At 30.5% G+C, this 24,741-nt stretch overlaps 2 protein-coding genes across 5 annotated transcripts in view; one reads left to right on the top strand and one right to left on the bottom strand.

Moving 5' to 3' along the window:
- The window catches only part of LOC143225980 (uncharacterized), a 98,544-nt gene that overhangs the window by 50,192 nt on the left and 23,611 nt on the right, over nt 1-24,741 (bottom strand). The gene's annotated exons all lie outside the window — the stretch shown is intronic.
- LOC143225978 (WD repeat-containing protein 20-like) overlaps nt 1-24,741 on the top strand; it is a 59,197-nt gene that overhangs the window by 22,627 nt on the left and 11,829 nt on the right. The window lies entirely within an intron of this gene.

Genomic DNA, 24,741 nt, shown 5'->3' with positions numbered 1-24,741 from the left:
TGACGAGCACTTTAATGGTAGTTGAAAATATTGAAATTCTTGTTCAAATGGAACATTTATCTTTCAGATGTAAAAAAACGCCTGGAGGTTCAAAATACTTAGAATGTTCTTGTTGTGGTTTTGAATATAATGGATTATCAATTTCTGTTAAATTGGGTCAGAGATGTGGGAAAAGTAGCCAAAACTTTTTCTGACAAATATTATTAATAAATCAAATAAATATTAAAAAAAAAAAAAAGAAACTGTGGCAGAGTTACAAGGAAAGTATTGTGAAAATAAACGATATGGATTTTACTGATAATGATGTATTGGTCTTAATTTGAGATAGGGATCATAAAGAAATTGAATGGATTTGAAAATGAAAAAATATATATAATATCAGGAATGTTTTCAGAATAAACATTTCCTTTTTAGAAATTTACCAACTCAATGTGAAAGTGAATCATTTAATTATGTTGATAAAGCAAGTTATTTAGTTATCTTCAGCATTAAAGAAAATATGCTTTATTATTTTATCCAGTGATGTAGATCAATTATTAATATATAAAAGCAACTTGTAAAGATAGCAGAGAATCCGAAGAAATTGTATGTTAAGTTAAAATGTAATTGAAGTGCAATCAAAACTTTTGATGCATTTTGTCCAGAGAAGGGTATTTATGAGCTGTGTTATGTGTTCAACCACAAAATGACAGTTTTTCATTTTTGTAAAACTGATATCAAAATCCAACAGAGTACCTGATATTTTAGCTTGATACAGTATCTTGTAAATGCATTCCAAATAATGCTGTTTACAATTAGTCTTCATTATGTATCATTACTGAAACATATCTAATATTTGTTAATATGTCAGCCATTGTACAGCTACACCTTCTATAATTCATATTTTATTCTAAAAAAAAACTAAAATCCTTATAAGTGGTATATTCATGTAATTTAATTCCTGGAATTGAATCCCAAGATCAGCTTTTTGGTGATTCATTCCATAATGCAAAAGGTTACCCAGTTTGCTCATATAGCAGGTGTTAAAAGCATTATGAAAAAACAGAAATTTAAAATTAGTTGTAAATAATATAGAGAAAATAGAATGATTTCAGAAAAATTGAAAACTAAAAGAAACAAATTTAGTTTTAAATACACATAGCAAGCCATTCCTTTTTTTTTTTTAACAATTATTTGATTGGCAATTGTGGAGCTAGTACTTTTTAAATGTATGGGAGTGATTTTTGAAAGACAAGTGAACTCTCGTAAAACTTGTTCATTTTAGTCATATTTCTGTGATTTATATTTTTAGAATTTAATTAGCATGTTTGTACTGCTGGAATTTAGTGGTACGTAAATATTTTGGAAAGCTACGTACACCTTTTAAAATCTTAAAAATGACAAAGGTAAAGGAAGTTTTTAAAAAAAAACATTTCAAAGCAAAAGTGTGTTTGTACAGGAGTTTTAGAATATGGCATTTACGTTCTCTCTGGTAATAATTCCAGATTTCACCCCACTATAAAAACAATGTAATTGGCTAAAGGTGATAGTTCTGTCTGATATGTTGTTTGAAAGAATTTGTTGTTGAACATTATGAAAACTGTCTATGAATATACAATGAATGTTTATTGTCCTGAAGTATTAGAGCAGTCTAATAACTATCTAACTGGAAAGGACTTGCCTGTTAGTCTTCCTGTCAAGTTATGATTATTACAGTCATGCTACAGAGAGTTCTTTACATCTTAAATTACTGTAGTTTTTCTCTTGACATTGTAGACTAGATGTAAACATTAGTTTTATGCTATTTATTTATATATTTTTTAACTTTGTTTTGTTTTATCTTAATTTTCTTTTATAAATTTTACTGAATTTACTTTCACCTTTTTACCAGACATTTGACGCAGATAGCCTAGCTGCTTTGTGCCATAAAACATTAAATCAATCAACCAACCAACCTTTTCACAGTCTAAAACTGCTGTGACTTTGTTCTGAGCTGTTGATTGGTTATTCATCATATATTGTAGTAAGTATATATACTCTTCAAAAAAAGAAACGCAAAAGGCAAAATATGAGACAAGTTGTTAACAAGTTTATTCAGGGTAGTTCTATATGACATGTGAAATTTAGCACATTCACTGCTGAACATCCAAAGTCTGCAAAGGCGAAGTCCATGCTCACTAGTTGAAGTTTAACGTCACTCAACGTCAATAACGAGTATGCCCCCAGTGAGCATCAATAACTGCTTGGCATCTCCTGCCCATGGAAGCGATGAGATGACGAATCACATCCTATGGAATGGCTGTCCACTCAGCCTGCAAAGCTGCTGCAAGCTGAGGTAGAGTCTGTGGTTGAGGTTGTCGCTGTCTCAGACGTCAGTCCAACTCGTCCCAAAGATGTTCGATGGGGTTTAAATCTGGTGATCTGGAGGGCCAGGGAAGAACGTTGATGTTGTGGTGTATCAAGAAGACAGTGGTAACATCACATACTCTGAGCTTGTAACGTTATTACATATATTTCTCTTTAAAATAACAAAAATATCCCTTTTGCATTTCTTTTTTTGAAGAGTATATAAGGGACCATTTCTGAAAATGGAAAGAGGTGAACAGGGCCACTGTTTGATTCAATACATAAGCCACATATCTCAGCAAAATAAAAAGATACTAGGTTCTTATTTTATATTCTACCTTTATAATATTAGTAATTTGGGTTCCTAATTTGTATGAAATTATAAACTTAATATTTTGACATCACAAACATCTAATTTTAAACAGTGCTGTGATGACATGGCCATTGACCTGTGAACTGTTATGAAAATGTATGTGTGTGCATATAATATCTTTGAATAAATTTTTATATAAATTATACTGTAGTGTTGTCTTGCAGGATGTTTCTATAGTGTGTGTAATACCACCATCAAGCTACAAAATTGCATCACATTTTATGTTTTGTTTAAAAGATCTTTATATTTTATTGATTTATTAAGTCTGTAATTACTGTCATTGCATTTTACTGCATTATTAAATCCCTGACTTTATTTCATAAAACTGAGTGATTGTGATTTTGATAGTAGTGTGTAAAACAATTATAGATTATAAACATTGGCCTGTAAATTGAATAGGCAAGAAACTATATTTAATGAAAAGTAAGGAAAATGAAAGCTTTGACAGTAATAATTTGAAGATAAGAGTTCAGAGTTATTGTGTGTGATTAGCTCATAGAGTGTTGTTTTGTAGCTGCTAGTAGGATGAAAATGATGTTGTTACATTATAGGATGAAATAGAAACCCACACTGATTACACTGAAGAAATGAAACAAAATGTTGTGTTGGATAAGGAATTTCCTTATAAGTACATCTAGTGTTTTGAAGAGCAGTCAATTCTGACTTATCATATATAGTCAAAAACATAAATTATTGTTATGATAATAAAACTGGGAAATTACAAGTATTTGATAATCATTGGTCCCATTAAATGATTATATTTGATTAATGAAGTAGCACATGCTTTTTACAACATCTTTCTTTACCCATAAAGTAAAAAAGGTGAGCTGCCTTCACAGTCTGTGATATAATACCTTACATTAGTTTTCCTTAATTCTGTGCTGTCTTTTTTCTCAGCACTAACCTTGAGGCTAGAACATAAACTCATGTTTCCTTGTGGTACTACTATAATGTTTCATACAAGCGAAGATGTGACATCCCTCAACAGTAGAGATATAACCTCCTATTTTGAGTACAAAAATACTATTTATAATTTCAGTTTTCATATTTCAATCACATAGTTGTAGAGTTTCCCAAGTGAATGTTAAAAGTTTTTAAGGTAAATGTTTATCCTTTATTTTCCATTACATGTACAATATCACTAATTCTAGCTGTTATCATCAACATACAATGCAAAAATTAACAAATGGAAATATGTACATTCCTTTTTAATTCTTTGTAGAATTGTTTCAAACTTCTTTTTTGCTATGTACAGAATTTCACATCTTTATCTTTTCACTGAAAAGTGATTTATGTATAGTTTGAATGTAACGTCATAGTAATGCTGAAACAAATTTTAAATGTTATGCTTGAAGTTACAGGGTTAAGTCTGGACAACTTTCTAATGAGATGGGTGTTCCACAAGACTTCTAGACCAAATGTAATCATGGAATATTATGAGTGGGGTTGGAATAGCTGACAATCCCTCTTGTTGTACTTGAATAAACCTAGACTGGTCTTTTAAACATAGGGTTTTATGGTCACCTACCACACAACCTTAAGATGTTACATTCCTATAAGCTCCTCAATTCACTTTACCCTTTTTTTTTTTTTCTAGCATAATATGTGAGTCCTTGACACTCACAAATTTCTAGCCATTGGGGTGGTAGACCATGAAGGCTTGTATGTAAGCATGACCAACTCCACTCAGTTTAGAGTGAGGTGATGGTGTTCTGTTGGTGCAGATAGTATGGACCCTTATCCTACCAAAGAACAGTTTTGGATTAGAGGTAAACCACCAGATATAGTTCCCTGTGGCTGGCTTTTCCTCCATTTTACAACTGCATGGATGTCTTCATCAGTGGTCTAGCATTATTAGGGGGACCAAAAAGTATATCATTTTTGTTATTTTAAATTCAAATGTTTCTAATTGTGTGCTTTTGTTTCATTTTGGATAAATTTGATGCAATAGAAAAAATGACCACATTCCTAACTGGAATTGCATTTGATATTCATGCCCTATAGGTTTCATAAAAATAAAGCAATAGAGGCAACTAAAATAGTAGTGGAGTTTATAAAGATGCTCTGAGTGCCTGCAAATGCCAGCAGTGTTTAAGAAAAATTTAGGTCAGGTGATTTTGATCTGTCAGATTGCCATTATTATTGAGACCAGTAGAGTTGAACAGTGACCTCTTGAACTTATAGGTTGAGTTAGACCCTCATCAAACCATTCAGCAGTTAGAAAAACAAGGAATTTGGTTTCCACACAAACTGTCAATGACTGCAAAGACTAGTGCAGAATGACTTGCAAATCATTGATAACCAGACATGGGAAAAAACATTTCTTCATTGGATTGTTAGAGGAGATAAATGGGCTCTTCATGTCAACACTAAGTAAAGGGCTTTTCCAAGAGGGAAACCAGGTAGGTCTATACCCACAGAAAGTCTTATTGTGTGTGTGGTGGGACAGAGTTAGTATAATTTAGTTTGAGTTATTGAAATCAAACTATAACTACAGACCTTTATCGTCAACATTTGGAATGATTTCATCAGACTTTCACTGAAAATCTCTATCACTGATCAACAGAAAATTGATGATTCTTCAGAGATTTGGATTGGAAAGTTTTGCCTCACCCTCCACACACTTCTGACATTACCCCTTCATATTACCACTTATTCATATCTCTGCAGCATCTTCTCAGTGATAAAACCTTATGAAATATTGATGGCATCAAAACTGTTCCCACAGAATTCTGTCTTAAAGGAATCTTGCATCAATGAAGAATTCAAAGCTTCTTTGAAAAATGGCACATCATCATTAATAATATTGGGATTTTGTAACTAATTGAAAAATGAACACCTTTAAAGTTTTTTTTAAATTATAAGGAAAAAATGATATTGCTTTCTGGCACACCTCTTAAATTGACACAGTTGTGGTTGGTAGGGATTCTTTACCTACCATGAATTGGATGAAAAACTTCTGATGCTGCTTCATTTTCAAGATTTGTTTTCTTTTACCCCACCACTGTCTGAATCTTGGATTCCCTAGGTAGCCTGGTGTTGGTTGTGTACAGGGTCAGCATACATGAGTACTATTTAGGATACCAGAACGGAAGTTCTTTTTCCCTTTTACTTCCTGGTTGGGAGATGAAAATGGTTGAGACACTCTTTTTGCCATGAACTAAAGTTAACCTGCCACGTATGAAATACCCTAGCCACACTGCACCATGCAGCATGTGCATTTTCCATATTTTGTTTCTGGATGTTTCTTTTCTGCTCTACTTGGTGACAAATTTTCACTACAGATGAAGAGTATACATTGGTGAAGAAGGTGTGCAGTCTCCCATGGATGTGCCCCTACACTTTCATGGTGTAGGACAGGAGTGGCCAAACTTGCTTAATGGAAGAGCCACATACAATAAACTTCAGATCTTTGAGAGCCTCAAGACACAAACAAATATTATGTTTCTATTATTGCATGCACATTTTGTTACTTAAATATTAATAAATACATGTACGTAATAATGTTTATTCATGTTTATAGTTTTTGAACTGTTAATTTGTATTAGTTTCAATAATCTCACACACACACACACACACACACACACACACACACACACAGTTAGTAATTCATAACAGTATGTTGTGCTGAAAATTGAAATGAGTTGCACATTGGTTTTCTTCTGTTCCAGATATTTTATTTCTGGAACTTGCTTCCAGAACTCAATTGTAGAATGGGATTTATGGATCATCTTTTGACCCAGGTATGCCTGTAGTTCTATTACTTCCATTTCCACAGCAGATAATTCTGTGTCCAGAGGCTCAAAAATTGGACAACCATCATTGATCACATCACCATGATTGGATTTACAAGAAAGGCAAAGCAGGGCTTTGACTTCTGCAAGTTCTCAAACCTGTCCAGGCAGTTATCGAGCAGTCTTTGTAAATTATCCTTGTATTCTTCCAGTTTGTGGTCTTTTATTTCAGTATCATGGAATGTATTTACTCTCCTTTTGAGATTGGGAAAGTAACTGAACTTTGAAAAATATTTGAAATGTCAGTGGGTCTTCCCATTTAAGCATATGAAATTGAAGATTTCAAAAACAAATCTTATAACATCTTTGTACTTGAAGTATCTGGCTGCCAGGTGTTCATGATGAATAATGCAATGAACAGGGAGAAACTTTGGAAAGCTGGGGTCACTTTTCATAAGTGCAGTTAATCCTGCATTTTCCTCCACCATTGCAGGTGATCCATCTGTTGCAACAATGACGAGTTTATCCAGTGGAATATCAGCATTTTTAAGGCTCTCTCAAGTGCACTTTGTAATGTAAACACCACATTGTTTTTTTAGTGTCCCTAACTCCAACATCTTTCGCAGTTACATCAGAGGAAATGCAACGAATAAATACTGCCAGTTGTGGGTTGTTTTATGACTGTGCATTCATCAAGGGCTAATCCAAATGCAAGGGAATTCTTTAAATCATTCTACCTGCAACAGCAGCACTGACCTAGGAGATGTGTTTCTCTGTACTGTGGCTAGAAGCTGGTGTTTGTGCTATTACTCGCTGAAGTTTTGTTATTTGGATCTAACACTGCAACAACTTCAGCTATATTAATAACAAATATAGTTAACAAATTCACCATCATAATATGGGCATTTAGCAGGAGCAATATTTCATGATATAACAAAACTAGCTTTACTCATTGTATCAACTTTCTTACTGAACATTGTCAACAGTGTCTGTTGGCTGTTAAGTGATGATTTTAACAAAGTAATTTGTTTTCCGTAATTCTGATTTAGGTGGATAATCAGACGAAAAGTTTTTGTGATTTGTTTCTTAGTGGCATTTCAAGTTACTAGTTTTGTTACGACCGAGTAACGCTTTGCAGATAAGACACAAATGTTTACCTCCTTTAATGGTGAATGCAAAATCTTCCTGCCTCTCTGGCTTGAAATTTCTGTTTTCATCATTATATACTTTCACTTCTCACAATTTGATGATATCTTTTTTCACAAAATTTTCACAGACACTTATACAAAAAACAAAGTGAAAAGAATAAGTTCCAACATGTGCAATGCAAGCAAACTCTATAGCACCCAGTATCACACTAACACTTTGCTAATTTCACTGGCTGCAACACAGCCACACACCACAATCACATGATAGCAAGCCACGTCCACTAAAACTAACATGAACATTAAACTTACGTTTTAATTCAGTGGACTCTCAGTTTATACCTGGTAAATAATTATAAAGCTTTAACTTTTTTTATTTACCTTTTATATTAATTGTTATTCAAAAAGGAGTTCAGCTGCATATGGCTTCTGAACCATGGTTTGGCCTCCTCTGGTCTATGGTATCACACTTCAGGGGTTCTCTTTGGAAACCTTCTGAAGAGGGCTCATCTCGGATGCTTTTGCACTAGTCCTTCCACTGCTTTAATGTGAAATTATAGGTAACAGAACAGAGGTAAGGAATTCTACCACAAATTAATACATTTCAACATTGAAAATGTACTCTCACTTCCACTGCTTTTTTGTCTGATCTCAAACTGATAATTGAACTATCAGTGTAGAGTGAGTCAGCTGTGCTAGGAGGAAATGTTACACTCTTATAGGTGGAGGGATTTTGCATGGTACAGAGCATGGAAAAATGAGTTTATGTAAGAACTTCAAAAGTTAGTGGTGAACAAAATATTGTTCGTGTAGAGGGTATCACAAAATTGATGATAACTGATAAGTAAGAGGAAGCAGGTATCTATCAGAAATACATTTTCATTGTTGTAAAATATTAACTTTTGCAACCATTGCATTATTCTGACATGATTTTGAGCTTCCTATTTTCATTCATGTTGTGTTATTTTTAAGTAAACTTTAAGTTACTCTTTAATTCATACAAAAGACCTCTTTTGAAGGTTGCAATTTTGTGAAAAAAAACTTTGTTTTTAAAAAGATAGTCTGGACATTTCCTACTTGATGAGTACCATTATGTGGTGGTCACCAGTGATTTATTTTTAAAATATGCCATAGTATGACACTGATGTTGTATAAATTATATAAATTGTTAATTAAATAATGAAAACATATTTACTGTCACCAATAAGGATATTTTTATTTATATCATGCTTGCAATTATAAATAATAAAGTAGCCAGTAAGTAAGTTTATATATGTATGCTCTTTGAAAAGGATAAACAAAGAAATATATTCAATAATAATTTGACTCAGGAATATTTTAGTTATTCACTATACTCACTAAACAGTAAACTAAACTTACCTGATTTGATGATGAATTTATTTGCAAAACATAATAAAAACAAACTTTGTATCTACAAACATTTCAGCTTAATAAAACTATCGCATATATATTAAAAAATATAAACACCATATTTAAAGAACTAAATACCTAAAAGATACCTTTATTAATTGTCAAGTAATCTTGTTATCTGGCCTTTTTGTCGTCATACTGTTTGTACACGTATATATTATAAAGTTTTCTTTGTTACTCATTCAATCTGTTTCTAAACTTTATGAGCTTATCTTATCTAAAGTTATGTCTTCTTGTTGAAAAGAATTATGCATCCTTTAAACATTGAAACATAATTACTTTGGAATAGGCTGTTGCTAAGCCAAAAAATACAGAAACAAAGTAGGGATTAATAAACAAAATCACACAAAAATCTCTACTTAAGTAGGTATATTTTTTCAAGAATAACTTTTATCTACAACTAAATGTTGAATTCCTGTTAGCTGCATGAATTATGGTTTCAGTAAAATTATTTTAAACTGAGTGGTGTTATAAAGTCATACAATGGATAATTCCTGTAAGCTTGTAACATTGACTCAGTGGCTACTTATGTGGGAATATTTGTATGGTTTTGTCTGTTTTTTCCTGCCTTATTTCTGTACTGTTTGACATTGTCATCCTGACATCATACTTAATTTTGCAAAATATTTATTTAGTAATTATTTACTTCTCATTGACCAATTGCAAACTGTGTACACTTTTTCAAACTTCGTATTCTAGACAAATCAGCATTGTTTACATGTATTTTTGCATAAAATGTTAGTGCTTAATGTGTTGTATCTATTACTGTGTAATTATTTAAACACTGACCAATCAATGGAAATGAATAAATATAACTGATTTTTTAATTAGGTAGACGAATATTTAGTCAAAGTAAAAATCTCGCATTTGTTTTATATATTATATAAGTACCCTAGATTTAAAGTCAAACAAAATATTACAGTGACATCAATATATTTTGTAAAATAATTTTTGATAATTATAATGACACAATAGAAAGTTTGAAAACCTTTGAATTGAATAAGAAAAATACTGAAGTTTAGAGATAACATCGTGTTAACAACTTTTTAAATTTTACATTAATTGAAGTAATGTTTCATTTTAACAATGATGCTTTGATGGCAGGTAACTTTTAAATTTGAAGAATTAGCTATGTAATAATGTAACCAAATTTTCAGTATTTTGTTTATATATGAATGAAGAGATTTCCATTATAATATTAAGGCATTTTGAATCAGTTATCGTCAGCCATATTGTCTGTAACCTAAATAAATCAAAGGTAAAATGATTAAATAAAGCATATGTGATTATTCATTTCTCTTGGTTGGTTAGTGTTTGAAATTGTAATCCAACAATTTCAAAGCCTGTTTTTTCTTTTTATAAATGGAATTCATGTGAAAATTACATCAGTTAGAAACAAACATTTCAAAATTTTCAACTGAATTTAAATGTTTTAATTATTTATTATGATATTAAGAAAACAAATTATAGTATTTGTAAATTGTAATACCATTTTAAAGTTCTTTTTGAAGAAGTCATTTCTTACACCACTTGCATATTTACTTATTTTTTATCTCAACAGTATATAAAACATCTTTCCACTTTTTTTTTCTGATTCTAACTTTTTAAAATAGAAAAATCAATCCTGTAACAGCTCTGCTTAAATTATTAGCCAAGGCTTAAAGTGGGTGGCTATATATTTCTGCTATGCTGATTTAAAAAAAAACTATGTAATGTTCTCTTTTGTTATTGTAAGTTAGTGTAAGGATGTCTGGATTCTGTGTTATTAATTACAACATAGTAATTCGGAATGAATAATACTATTTTATTCATACATTTGCTAATTTGTTTGGAGTTTCTAGGGTACTTAGTCAGATGAGGAAGACATTTTGTTATGTCATTAGAATTTTCAATAGGCCTGTAATTGTATTGGTTTGCTCATTCATACATTGTGTGTTTGTTCACATTTCTAGTTTCAACATTGTTCTGTGATTTTCTTTTGTGTTTATATAAAGGTTATGCTCAGTATAAGGTTTTGATTGATAACCAAATTTTTCATAATTATGTAAGTTGAATTGTGACATTTTTGTATTTCACTTGATATAAGTATTTGCTTGATAAGAAAATTTTGAATTAAGAAGAGCTTCATAAGTAAACTCTGCTCCTTGTATAATGAGAGTAAAACTATCTTCATATTCCATTGAGCTCTATAGATATAGCATTCCCACTAATTTTCAAAAACTAAGTTCCAGAGCATCAATTTTGGAAATTCCATTACAAAATTTGAGAATACTGCTGTGTGCTAAATGTTTGTAACCATGCAATGTTTTCACATTGTATATTCCAAACCAGGTCATTGTGATTGGATATTTGTTTATTGTTTCTTGTGTTTGTATTTACATGTAGTGACGCTTGGGTGGGATATATCTTAGAAGTGTTATAAGTGGTGCTGAGCTATTTGAATGTATTGAGGAGTTACAGCAGTAGCTGAACAAACAATGTTATACCATGAAAATGGTAGAGATACTTAGATTCTCAAAAGGTAATTTAAATTTTATAGCCTATTTCAAAATGTTTTGTAGTAAAAGACACTGAGCATCTTTAAAAGATTGCAGCAATAAAATTAGTTCATTTGAATACTAGAAAGAAAATTTATTTTTGGATCTAAAGATATACTGGGATAAATTTTTTAGTATTTCTCATTTCTAGGTTTCATTAATTCAAGGATTTTTAGTCTAAGTGTTTAATGTTATATATTATGAAAATAATCAACAAATCAAACTTTGTTTCCAGTTATTACTATTTTTGCTTATTCTAACTATCCAAGTCTCATGAGTACACAATCAGTTAATTAGCCTAATTAATGATGATTGGATTGATCAGTTACACTAATTACTCAGTTTTGATTGTGGGTTGATAGTTTGAAATTAAACATCAGTTGTAAAGAAAAAGTTTCTGGAATCATGGAATAGGACAACTGCTGGTGGGAGGACATTACAAATGAGTTCTACAATTTTTGTATATATTATTATTATTATTATTTATCATATATACTATTATGTTTTGGATATGAGTATACTCATATCTTTTGACTAGCACTTGGCCACCAGCATCTGTTGACTCAACAAACAAAAGCCAAGAAGCTGACAGCAACATGAAAACAGGTTTTTGAACATAGTGTCAAATGGTGTGAAAACAAAATCTAAAGCATTTTTTATCTTAAAGCATTCAAAAATGTAACGTATTGACAGTAAAGAATTTTCTAATTCACATCCAGATCATTGTCATATCAGCTGACTGCATGTCATTCAGAACTTGGCTTTTCAAGCTGTTTCCAAAAATGTGACAAAATGAAAAGATAAGACATATTGTGATATAGGAAATTGTATGTATAAGCTGTAGAAAGTTACTCATACATTTCAGTCAGTAATAAATGGACTTCTTCAGTTTTGTTAATGGTAATGATGTATAAAGCTTGAAGTTTGTGTTATTTATGTTTTCTTAAAGTATGGGTCAATTCTTTTTTCTTTTTTTTCTTGAACTTTAGAAATTTTTATTTGAAAATTTAGTATATAGATTAGAAAGGAAAGTTAATAGGACTTGCAGCATAATTTCACTGTTATGAGTTCTATTTATATTCTGCTTATACCATGAATCATTGTACTGAACTAAATAATTATTTAATTCCATCATTTTAATATTATTGCACTGTGGTTATAGAGGTGGTGGTTTACATACAAACGTAAACTCAAGCACCAGGTTTGATTATCCTTGATTTTCACATGTACAGAAATTGTGTATTCCTTTTTATATTGCAGTTTTTGAAATTATTTTATGTTTTGTATAGCAACAAAACACAATCTAATATTCTTAGCCTACAGATTTGTTACAAAATATATCATAAATTTTCCTTCTCTAAATTTTAGTTTACAGTGTAGTATTTTCAGCTTTTGTTTCAACCTGAATTACCATATTGCTGTTGATCTTCCATTGTTGTTGCTATGAGGGAGTCTTACTTTTTAGTAAAGTCTTTAGTAAAATCTCTAGGTTTAGCCATCAGGTTTAAAATACTGCTTTGAACTTATTATAGGTCTCAGCTAAAATGAACTACATTTTTCTCAGTTTACATTCTCTTTGGACTATGGCTGTAGTAATTACAAGTTGATCCTAACACATTGTAATGTGTTGTGATATATCCCAATTTTATATCCCAAGTACATTTTTTTTAAAGTTTGTATTGTCCTTCTTAACTACTTCAATTTTATTAACAGGAGTACTTGTCAGTTGAACAGATGAAATAAAAACTCGTTTATAACAAAGGATAGTAAATTGTACTTCAAATTTTTTTCTTAACATAAACATTAAAAGTGCAATAAAAATGCTTAAGGTTGCCAATACAGAAAAGAAAAACATTGTTTCCAAGAATTCTATCAATATGAAGTCAGATAGAAGGGTTCCTCTCCTCTCATGATCATCATGTTTTCCTGTATCACTGTCAAGTTTGGTGCTGGTTTATCAAGAAATGTGGAAATGTGTAGGGAACATATACAAACATGCATATTGATGTTTATTTGTTTAGATATGTTTAGGTGTTCCGTCATTTGCGCGCACACACACACACACACACACACAAGGAATTCACAAATGAATTTTCATTTTCCAGACATTTTGTGTATGTTATTTTCTTTTTTCATTTGAACAGTGACTTATCTGTCATTATTCTCATGTATGATTAGATCTAGCCAAATTAGGAATCAAATCTTATTCAGCAACTCTCAGTAATGCTTTCTGTATGTTTTTAAGTTTTGATCGTGGTTTTAGGCAAGTTACAAAAAAGACTAATGTTCATAAACCATTCAAGTATTATATGTACATATTACAACTAAGATTAAAGCAATCGTTAACAATAGTATACAAGTGCTAAGATATGAAATTAATAAAAAGTAAAACCTCAGTTTTAAGGCCAAGTACGATAAGGGATAAACCAAATGTTGCATGAATAACATTTTTAGTTTAATTAAATATTAATTCTATCAAGTCTTACTTTAGTACTGTAAGATATGATTTTACAAGTTAATTAATTATGGTGTACCAAATTATATTGGAGAATAACACTAGAGTATTTATTTGACAAAAGTATGTTTATCAGAGTTATGACAATTTAATGAATTTTTAATTCTCATATTTACATCTATGATTTGATAAATATTCTTCATCTAAGCAACACCGGAAAGTATAATGAAAGTGTAAAGTCACACTTTTTTAACATGCACACATGTATATATCACATCTATTTGAAATATAATATTCTCACATTCCTGAAGAATTTAACTTCGAGGAATTTCTTTTTATTTGGCTTTCCCAATTGGGAATGCATAGTCCCATCTATATTCCTTTAGTTATGATCAATGAAAATGAATATATTGCATGGATTAAGTAAAAAATAATAATTTATGAAAAAATGAAATATTACATGAAGTAATGTAATAGCTTTATCTCCAGTTAATCAAATTTTATTTAATTTCTATGCCTGGTGTCTGTAGTTTAACAAAGGGTGTTCTGCAGCACAGTGAGGGTGGAATTTTTTTCCAGTTTTATGAATCATTGTGTAGTGCATGAATTGGTTTTAATACATCCTATACTATTTTATCTGTTAAATGTAAAATATTGACATAATTTTTAATAGTTTTGACTGTATTGCATTTTGTTTCATTGTAAACTGTAACTTAATATTGTGGTAGATTTTGTTTAGGTCTACAAGGTTGTAATCCATAAAGATTAACTTCAGTAAGTGATGTGCTCTGAAGTCAGCAAAAACAATCTGGAGCTGTAAAACTGTAGTTGTAATTTAGAGTTGACAAAAATTGTAGCTGTTTAGTAAGATCTCACTACATGTAAATCAGCATTTTCTTAACTGATTTCACTGAAGTAAATAAATAAATTCAGACTCTTAGAATTATGTTTCTGCTACAGAAGACTGACCAGTAATGTGATCTTTCTTGTCTCTGTGTTTTGTTGAATTATCCTCCAAGAAATTGTGGAAGCCTTTGTAAAGGTATTGCTTTTATTTGCTGGAATATGATAATTAAAGGTTATTTCAGCATTTTCAGCCCTGTAGACACTCCATGAAAATAATTTTCCAGTACAATTAAAACACCTCCATTTTTTGTAACTTTTGCATGGGCTTGCATTGTTGTTTCTGAATCTTCAATTTCATTTTATTTCTATTACCTTTCTTGAAGAAAGAGTTGATTTTACTTCTGATTTTTTTACCATTATGCGTGTCTTTCCAAGCAAGAAAAAAAGCAGAGCCTTGTAGAATGTAGGTAATGGCATTTTAAAATATTCATTGTTCTTCTATCATCCAGTTGTGTTTAAACTGCAAAATGTTGATGAATAAATGTTATAAAAAACAAAAGTGCAAATAGAAAAAACTTCACTAGTGATTCCTCTGATTTTGCCTATCTCTTTAAAAAAAACACTGGTTGAACATAAGACAAAAGTCGAAGTATTTTATAATTAATATTTAAAATTGTTCATAAGGGGGGGGATATAGTATGAAAATTAACTGTATTCTACTGTATGTAACTGGTTAGGGTTTTAAATGGAAAACATAACAGATTTATAACTTTGAGGAGAAAGAGTTTGTTGGACTTGCAAACAAGTGGTTCATAGTGTACATAATTTTAGCTCATGGCTCTGTCTTTTCTTGATCAGTTGGATATCTGGTAACAGTTTTGGACTCAGGAGGTTAAATCCTTTCAATTGTTGTATTTGACCATGCCCAAGGTCTTGTATCAGGTCATCCTTTAAAGTAATGTTCAATTTTAGGTTCAGAAAAAGAGAGAGGATTTCAAATGCTCTTAATGTTATTTAATCAATAATGTATGTTCCATTATTATTAATTGTTTCCTGCTAATGATCTACAAGCTTTTGAATGCCACTTCTATAAAATTTTTGGGGTTTGGAGGAAAATAATGTAGAAAGGGTAGTTTTGATATCTTCCTTTGTTCCAAGATTTATCCCATCAAGATAGTTCTGCAAAGTTCAGAATAGATGATAATCAGATGGGGCAGAGTTTGTCCCATTCTAGCTCTTCAATCTTTGCAGATGTGATCCTTGCTGTATGGGGCCATGCATTATCCTGGTGTAGCAGAACACCTTTACGAATAATCAAAGCAGACTTCTTTCAGTGCAACATTTAAGTGCTCTAACTGTTGACATTAGAAATCTGATGTAATCTTTAAATTGAATGGCAGCAATTCAAAGTGGATCACATCAACCATATCCCATCAAACGCTTAACAAGACTTTTCTCAGATGGAGGTTGATTTTGGGATGTTCTTTAGCCATTTTACCTGCAGTGCTTAACATTCTTGTAAAATATCCATTTTTTGTCTCCATTTGCAAGCATGTCCAAAAAAAAGTGTTACATTTATGAGAGTGCAGATAAGTGTAAATGTCCACTCTTGCTCTGAGGTTGGCTTCTGTCAAATCATGGGGAACCCATTTTCCAAGTTTTGACACATTTCCAAGCTCTCTGATGGAAATGTCAGAGTATGGTTTTCTAGTTCTTGCAGTCTGTGGCTTTGTAGACTTTTCCGTTTTTGTTTTTTTTTACTTTATACAGCACTGTGGTGCAGAGTTTGCGTGTACAATTTTTTTGATTGCCTGAGTAGAGCTGGTTTCTGATTAGTTAGTTTGTGAGTGACTCTTGAGTTTAATCCATTGATTGCTGATTTCCATTTCTGAAGCTGTTGCATGCAGAAACTTTCATTCTGAAGTGTACAGCTTATTTTTATTTATCATTTTATATATATATATATATATATATATATATATATTCGTTATTTTGCTTTGGGGCCATTCTGTGCTGTGACCTAAGCCTTTCCCATAATGTGTGAAATGTTGTAGCAAAGAGTTGGGCTTCATCAATCATAATGAATTATGATGATCTGGGAGTGTTTGTTTTAAGGCTTGCTGTTCCTTGAATTAATAAACAGTACAAAGAAACACTCAGTATTAAATATATTTGGATGTTAGGTGATATAAATACTGATTTACTTTTGTTAGATTCTTTGGTTTTGTTTCCATTTTGAAAAATACTTTAAACTTATTGCGTATTTTATGGATCTTATAAGTGTCTTAGTTATAAATGGAATTATGATTTTTGTTTTACTTCTACTTCTGTTTTGTTAGTCTTGTATATTGAAGTTTTTCTTTTTGTTATCCATTAGTTGAAAATATATATGGTGGGAACTGCTTTATTTTTCGATAGGTGTTCATTACTGCTAACTTTGTTTGCAGTATTGAAAATAAGGAAAATTTCTCTTTTTATTGAGTATAGATTTGAAGTTCAAGAATAACTTGAGAATGTTTTAGGTACTCATAACATAGGGTGGTGCAATGTGGTTTTAAGCCAGCCCTGATAATGGTCATGAAGAAATTCTTTGGGGCATCTATCTGATTTAGACACAATGCTTTTAGATGTGAGGGAGCTTAAGTAAAAATATTTCCTCACAAGTTTAGTATGTGACAGAAGTGACTTCACAAAGGGGAGTTGAGTACCTGCTTAAGTACTCTAAAGCATGATATCACATACCTACTTGTTCTCTAATTCTGTTGTAAATAAAAAAACCTGCCATTATTATTTCTTACTAAGAAATATAATACAGATATATATAATTACTTTTATAAAGGAATCAGTATTAGAGTTGGGTAATTATACAATATTATCATATGAAATAATCAGTCCAATTTACAATTATATTAACAGATGTCAGAAAAATAATTCTCTAATCAAAATTAATTTATAGTTATTAATGTTTTTAACCCTTTTGCAATGGGCTTAGTATAATATATACAACTTCATCTACACATTTGCACACGTTAAGTATTTATACCATAACCCTTGATGCAGTGTGCATTTCTTCACAAAATGTGATTAGATTACAAGTATTTTATGTATACAAAAGATTAATTTTAAATGAAATTATTTTACTAAAGATTTGTTTGTGAAAATAATGTTTCATTACTGGTTTGAGAGCAAAGTGATATCATGTTATGATTTAAAAAACTATTCTTTGTTGCAAAAAATCTCGAATATTATTTGCGTAATCACTAAAACCTCCTAAATACAATTCAAACACTTGTTTGCAATAAAACTGTATTTTATATCATTTTTAATGCTTTATCTATGTGGGGTCTGTCACTTGACCAACCTTGTAACCATCATAAAAAAATTAGGAAATAAATATAAATTATGCTTTTATTGTATTAGAATGATCACACATAACACAAAAATACAAATGTTTAGTCTAAGTAGATTAAGTCTCATAATGCTATACGTGAACATATATATTTATTATTTTGACCTTCCAGTCACATGTACCTGAAATTACATAACTTGCATTGGCACAGTGCACGTGCACTCAGGTCGCATATCCAGTAATATAAAACTGACCTTTTGTCTTTCCTGATTTAGTGCACTAGCATTTTGTTATATAGTCACATTTTAATAATTATACATTATATAGATTATTACTGTTTATAAACAAGTTATTAAACTTATTTTTCTTAAAATATAGAACAAGAAATCAAGAAGTAAAACAAACAAATTATCTCTTCTTGCTATGTCCTTTGTACTTTGTTGTTGTTGGAAAAAGGTTGATAATCCTTTTAAAATTTTGTACATGGAGGATGTCAAACAAAATTTCTTTTCAGGTTTTAGATATAGAGTTGAATAAGCAAAAAAAGTATAACTACACTGATACCATAGAATTCTACTATAATTTGTTAAGCTTAGTACCCAATATTTAGATTTAAAAAATATGAAACTTCAAGCAGATTAAAGGCACAACCTCTACCTACTTAGTTGGATCACAGAAATTTAGTTGCTTTTTCAAAGATTAAAATGGCTGAAAAAACACTGGTGACATTCTAAACAGTGGATTAGTTATTCAAATGTCATACACTACAGTAAGAGTATATAAAGGGCAGTTTTGAAAAATGAAAAGAGGTTAATGGGGGCCATTGTTTGATTCAGTACATAAGCAATATTTCAGGAAAATAAAAAGATACGAGGTTCTCATTTTATATTCTAGCTTGTCAATATTATTAGTTTCTAATTTGTATGAAATTATAGGCTTAGTATTTTGACATCACAAAAGTCTGAATTTAAACAGTGCTGCTTTCAAAATACCACATGACCCACTAAAATCTATATTTAAATGTTATTTTAATATTAACTTTTAAATTAAGTCATACATAACATTAAAGTTTGAATTATAATGTATAATTTTATAATTGGCATAGATTTATAAAATAGCAGTTCAATAACATTTTGAATGCAAGTCAACAAACATAATGACATGGCCTTTGAAACTTGACCCATTGCAAAAGGCTTAATCCAAGTATCCAAATATTGTCATTATGATTTCTCATTAATTACAGTAAATTCAAATTTGTTGAGCTTAATCACTGTTGCCTAGTCATTAATAATAACATTCTTATCAAAATTAATGTTTTAGGTGACTATGGTTTTTAAATTATTTCCCTTATCTAAGTAATTGAAGAAATGAAATGTTTTATTATTATTATTTTGATTAAATTTAGTTTATTCAGCTTTGGGCCAACAAGGCCAGGTAATTATGGTTTTGCCTTTTGATTAAAAGGATCTTAGGTTCTATTTCTTTTACCATGTAAAATGCTCACCCTTCCATTTACAGGGTGTAATATCCATTTCTCTGCTTTTGAGTTATGGGCAAGGTACTGATGCTACCTGGTTCATATGAAAAAAACTAATTATTAAATCCTTGGTGTATTTTAATGAAAAGGTTATTTGTGTAACTGTGTATTAGAATCTAGGATTCTAACTTATAAGCAACAGGCCTTATAGAAAGTAAATATTTTGTAAGAAGGGTGGAACAAAGCATACTTGGCAGAATAGATGTGAAACTATATAAAAAAAGAATTACTTTATTTCTTGATTTCATATAATACACAAGGAGCATCCTCTATTTTTATAATGGTATTCTACAATCCAGTTTAACAATAATTTTTATCTTAAATCCTACTTCCCTACCTTCATTTTTCATGGTATTATTACCACAGTGTGCTCGCTTAATGTGCTGTGACAAATGTAATAAGTATAGCAAAATGTCAATGCCATAAATCTCTAATTCAGAAAAATAAACTGTTTGCCCATGTTGCTTTAGAACATTGTTGCACATAAAGTAGTGGACTAGGTTTATGTGCATGTACTAAGTAATTTTACTAGTCATTGGTGTACCTAGTATGTTTCTGATTAATAATAACTGTTGTAAAGAATTTTTTGTCATTTGAAAACTTTTTAATAGTTTCAGTAGTTTTAAAAATTTGTTGGGAGAAACCAGTGAAAAGCTATTAATAGTTTTAGCTTATGTCCAGTTTTATACTATATTATATATATGATACATTTATTTAGTGTTCATCATGATGGAAAATAAGTTCAATTTTTTATTTCCCTACACTTCTAAAGAGGTTTGCTTGTGAACAACTCATTTGTCATTCTTCATAGAATTTTTGTGCCCATCCATAGAATAGTTTTATTATTAAGAATATATTGACAATTTCTAGATTTTCAAACATTACCCTTGCTTTCTTCTGTTTAGTTTTTGTACGAGCCTTGGTTCCCATCTTTCATATCACATCAAGTAGTTGTTTTGTTTATTAACGAAACACAACTATGGAAATGGTGGTAAAGAGAGTTTTAAAATTTATGAACAGGGTAAGAATTAAACTTATATGAGAGCAGAGTAGATAGTCATTTGAGCAGTAGTTTATAGTTTTGTTGGGAGAAAATCTCTCATTGGAGCTCATGTAACATTAACCAGATGCATCCAGTGGGAAGTTTATAGAAGACTTAGGAACAAAAAATATAGATGGGAAACTTTCTGTAATTTTTTTAAATGTTTTTGTTATTCATTAACTATTTTGGTTAAATTGTGTATTTGAAGGTTATAGAATATTTCCTGATGAAAAAACATCGAAGAGGCTTACTTGGATTTAGAGAATGTGGTGGAAGACAATAAACTTCTTTTATGATTACAATCTTCATTTAATGAATATTATTTTTGTTATCCATTCAAACAGCATACACCATTAATTACATAACTGGCTATTTAATTATTTCTAATGCAGTTTTGGTATGTTATAAATAAAAGCATCAGTAATAGTAAAAAGCACATTTTCTTTATTTAATTATCAGGTCAATGAGAGATTACAGCATATATTACAAATTAACAAAATAGTGAACCTCTTGTTCGTGATAACAAAACCCACTTGAAGTAAATACGCATGTTAAACTGAAAATGATTTAAGAAAGTTGAAACATTGTTCTCTATTTTGATAAAAGTTTCAATACCCATACCAGCTGTCTTAAGATACATTTGAACCTGTTGTTGTCTAGACACTAGTTATATGCTTAGTGCATGTTTTAAGTAATAAACATAATAAGTAAGGGACCTTTTGGTCTATTAAGACTGTCCTATTTATTAAATTAAATCAAGGCTAACCCTTATCTTTCACATATTTACCAAGTTTTCCCTTAAATTAACTGCATTTACTACATCCAAAGGCAACTTGTTCCAGAAATCAACCAACCTGTTAGAAAAATGAAGCTTTTAATTTCTCTTTTGATCAGTCAGAGTGTGTCTAGTATGGAAATTTACTAAATCCAAAAAGATTCAAGCAAGTGAGGTACCAGTCACATTGATTATGGCTGGGTGCATGATTATTAATATATTTTTATTTGTTCATGGCTCAGTATTTACGTCTGTACATAAAATAAGTAAATAAAGGATAAGAGAGTAATTTACATTATTGAGAATAGTAATATAATACATAATTATTATTCTTTGTAACCCAAGAGACCCTCTGAACTATTTTATATTATGTTAATATTGATGTACTAGTGAGATGCCCACCCATTAACATTCAGGGTTGAGTACAACTAATTGACATGTTTGATTTTTCATGTCAACACAGAATACTTAAGATTTTGCTTTAGAAACTTAAAAGGTTTGTTAAAATAGCTTTTTGAATGTGGAAGTAACCAGCAGACAATTGCTAACATTATCCTATTCCTTCAACTAAATATAATTGGTTATCCTTAATAAAATTTTTCAAATGTAAAACAGTATGTGACACTTTTCACTGCATTCTCTTATATTTGATAAAGGGAATGCTGACCCCTTAAACTTAGGAACAACAAAAGCTGTAGCTGACTTTATTTCTTTTAACAATCTTCCTGGAAAAGTGTGGCTCTTTTGAAGTTGTGAGTTTGTATGTTTTAAGCAGTGTAAAACTTGACAATGGAACTGTTGATGTATCACAGTGGAAATCTACCTTGAGTGCATTTGAAATTCTTATTAGGTATATTGTTTAATGCTTGGGCAACCATTATGAATTCTTATCTGATTATAACTGCTTGGTTTCTGAAGATCTTTCATTTGTGAACTTTTCTGACTTAGTTCCTTCCCTAACATTATGTTATTATTAAGATACACACATTCACACAAGTTTTCTCTTTTTTGGCTCAGGTTCACAATGCTCATTTTGTAGGTTTACATGAAGTTATTCTAAATATCGTGGCTTTATCTTACTGTTTTTACTGTTGTTAATCAGTAGCTATTCATTCCATTCAGAATTCCAGTGTTTTCAGGTGTGGGGAAAAGTGAAGGTAGCTTTTAAAATGTCTTCAGACAAATGAAATGCCTCTTTCATATACCTATGGATTTTTTGTGTGGCAGTGCATTTCCAGCAAATATTTTGTTGAAAACTGTCCCCTGGGTCATGGTTGGACTTCCTTAGGTGTCGAAGGTAGCTTATAAGAAATCATTTTATTTGTCTCAAGACATTTTAAAAGCTACCTTCAACTCTTTATGGGGCTATAACTCAACCCAGGGGGCAATTTTAGATCTAAATTGGAAGAAAATGCTTGTGCCACTACATGGAGAATCAGTAGGTTCGTAATAAAGGCACTTCATTCATCTGAAGGCATTTTAAAAGCTATCTTCAACTATTACTGACTTTTAGCAATTGCTTTTGTTTTCTGATGTTTTGTGTCAAGTACTTTGATGTTTGAGGTCATCAACAATGATTCTACTAATTTTCACATGCCCTTTTTCCTCACTTCTTTTGTTTCTGAAGTTTATTCTAAATCGTGTTTTATTTGTTACTTTTTATTGGTTGTGTTTAACCTCGGTTTCCTCTACATTCGTAGTGCACTTGTCAATGCATTTTTATTTGTTTTTGATCTTAACATCATTTGTCTTCATTCAAGGCTGACAGGTGTTAGGAAGTCTGAAAGAAGAGCTTTTATTAGCATAAACAGCATACTTTAAGGGTCTGTGCATACTTGGATGGTAACATGTTATTAAAATTTGTATTACATTCCATCACATTTAGCCTCTCTTTGTCCTTTTATTTTGACTAGATGATGTCCTTAACAAGTTGTTATACATGTTTATTGTAGTTAAATGGCATATTTTGCTATTCATAACTCCAACTGGTTATCAGATGAACTCCAAATGATTATCAGTGTTCATTCAGTCACACCTTTTGTATGTTTTTTATGCAAACAATCATGATCTGTGAATTACAATGATATGGATTGTCACACTTTGGTTTTTGGTCTTAATGGTTGTTTCCAGATTTAAAAAGTCTTTCGTGTGTCTGAGTCTGTCCCTTACTACACAATATGTGATTTTTGTATTCTTTTATTTAATGTTGAGACAGGTCTTAAAGTTAGTGAGAGATATCAATTGTAGAAGACACATTGTTAAAAATAATATTGATGAACTAGTCTTCTAAATATCTGACATGATCTTTCCAGTTTTAAGCTAAAAATCTTGCTTCAGGTTGAGCATTCATAAAATGAATGCAAGGAACAGTACTTTATCTATATTTTACGAAGCCTTTCTCCCATGAGGATTAAACAGATGTTTTTGTCTTTCATTTAATGCTTTTCTTTGACTAACTTAGTCATTTACTGTGACCAAACTTTTACACTAATGACCTACATTATCTGATTTTTCTTTTTCTTTAACCAGCAGTTAGTACTGTCAATAAAGTAATTTTTGTTGTATTTTTCTTAGCTTTCATATCACCTTGATGTATTTTTTTACATTCACTAATATTTATTTTATTCTGTTAATGTATTAAGAATAATTTATTAGTCTCACCATATTGTTTCATCTACATAGTGTTTTCCCAATAATTAATGCACTTATAATGTTATATATATGTTTAATTTCTTCATTCAGTTATTGCCAAACAAACATGTTTTGTGTTTATTTTTTAAGACGGTTTTAAGCACTACATGATGGTTTGTGCTTTAAATATTATTGTTTCAAAATACATCTACAGTGCTTTCCATGTGTTATTGTTTATTTTTTATTAATAACATTTTTTTTTTTCAATTACATTTAACTATCAGTAACCACCTTCTTCAGTTTCTTTTTTTTTTTTTAATAGACCAATAATTTCAGTTGTGATATGTTTAACTTGTTTAGATGTGGCCTTCTTATTTACTCTTGTTCTCTACTATCATATGATTTCTTGTAGATTGGTTTGAGTTTGGCATCATTTCAGGACTAGAATCAGTAGATTGTGTATTTTCATCACAAAGAGTTCTTTTCACTTTCTTTTCTGGTAAAATATTTAAATATAGAGATGTTTGAAGAATATTTTGATTGCCTCTTTTTCTAACCTTT

Source organism: Tachypleus tridentatus, chromosome 9 (assembly GCF_004210375.1).
Source record: "Tachypleus tridentatus isolate NWPU-2018 chromosome 9, ASM421037v1, whole genome shotgun sequence".
In the NCBI taxonomy this organism is placed as follows: domain Eukaryota; kingdom Metazoa; phylum Arthropoda; class Merostomata; order Xiphosura; family Limulidae; genus Tachypleus; species Tachypleus tridentatus.
The sequence above is the reverse complement of the archived record's forward strand: the minus strand, read 5'-3'. Positions and strand labels throughout refer to the sequence as shown.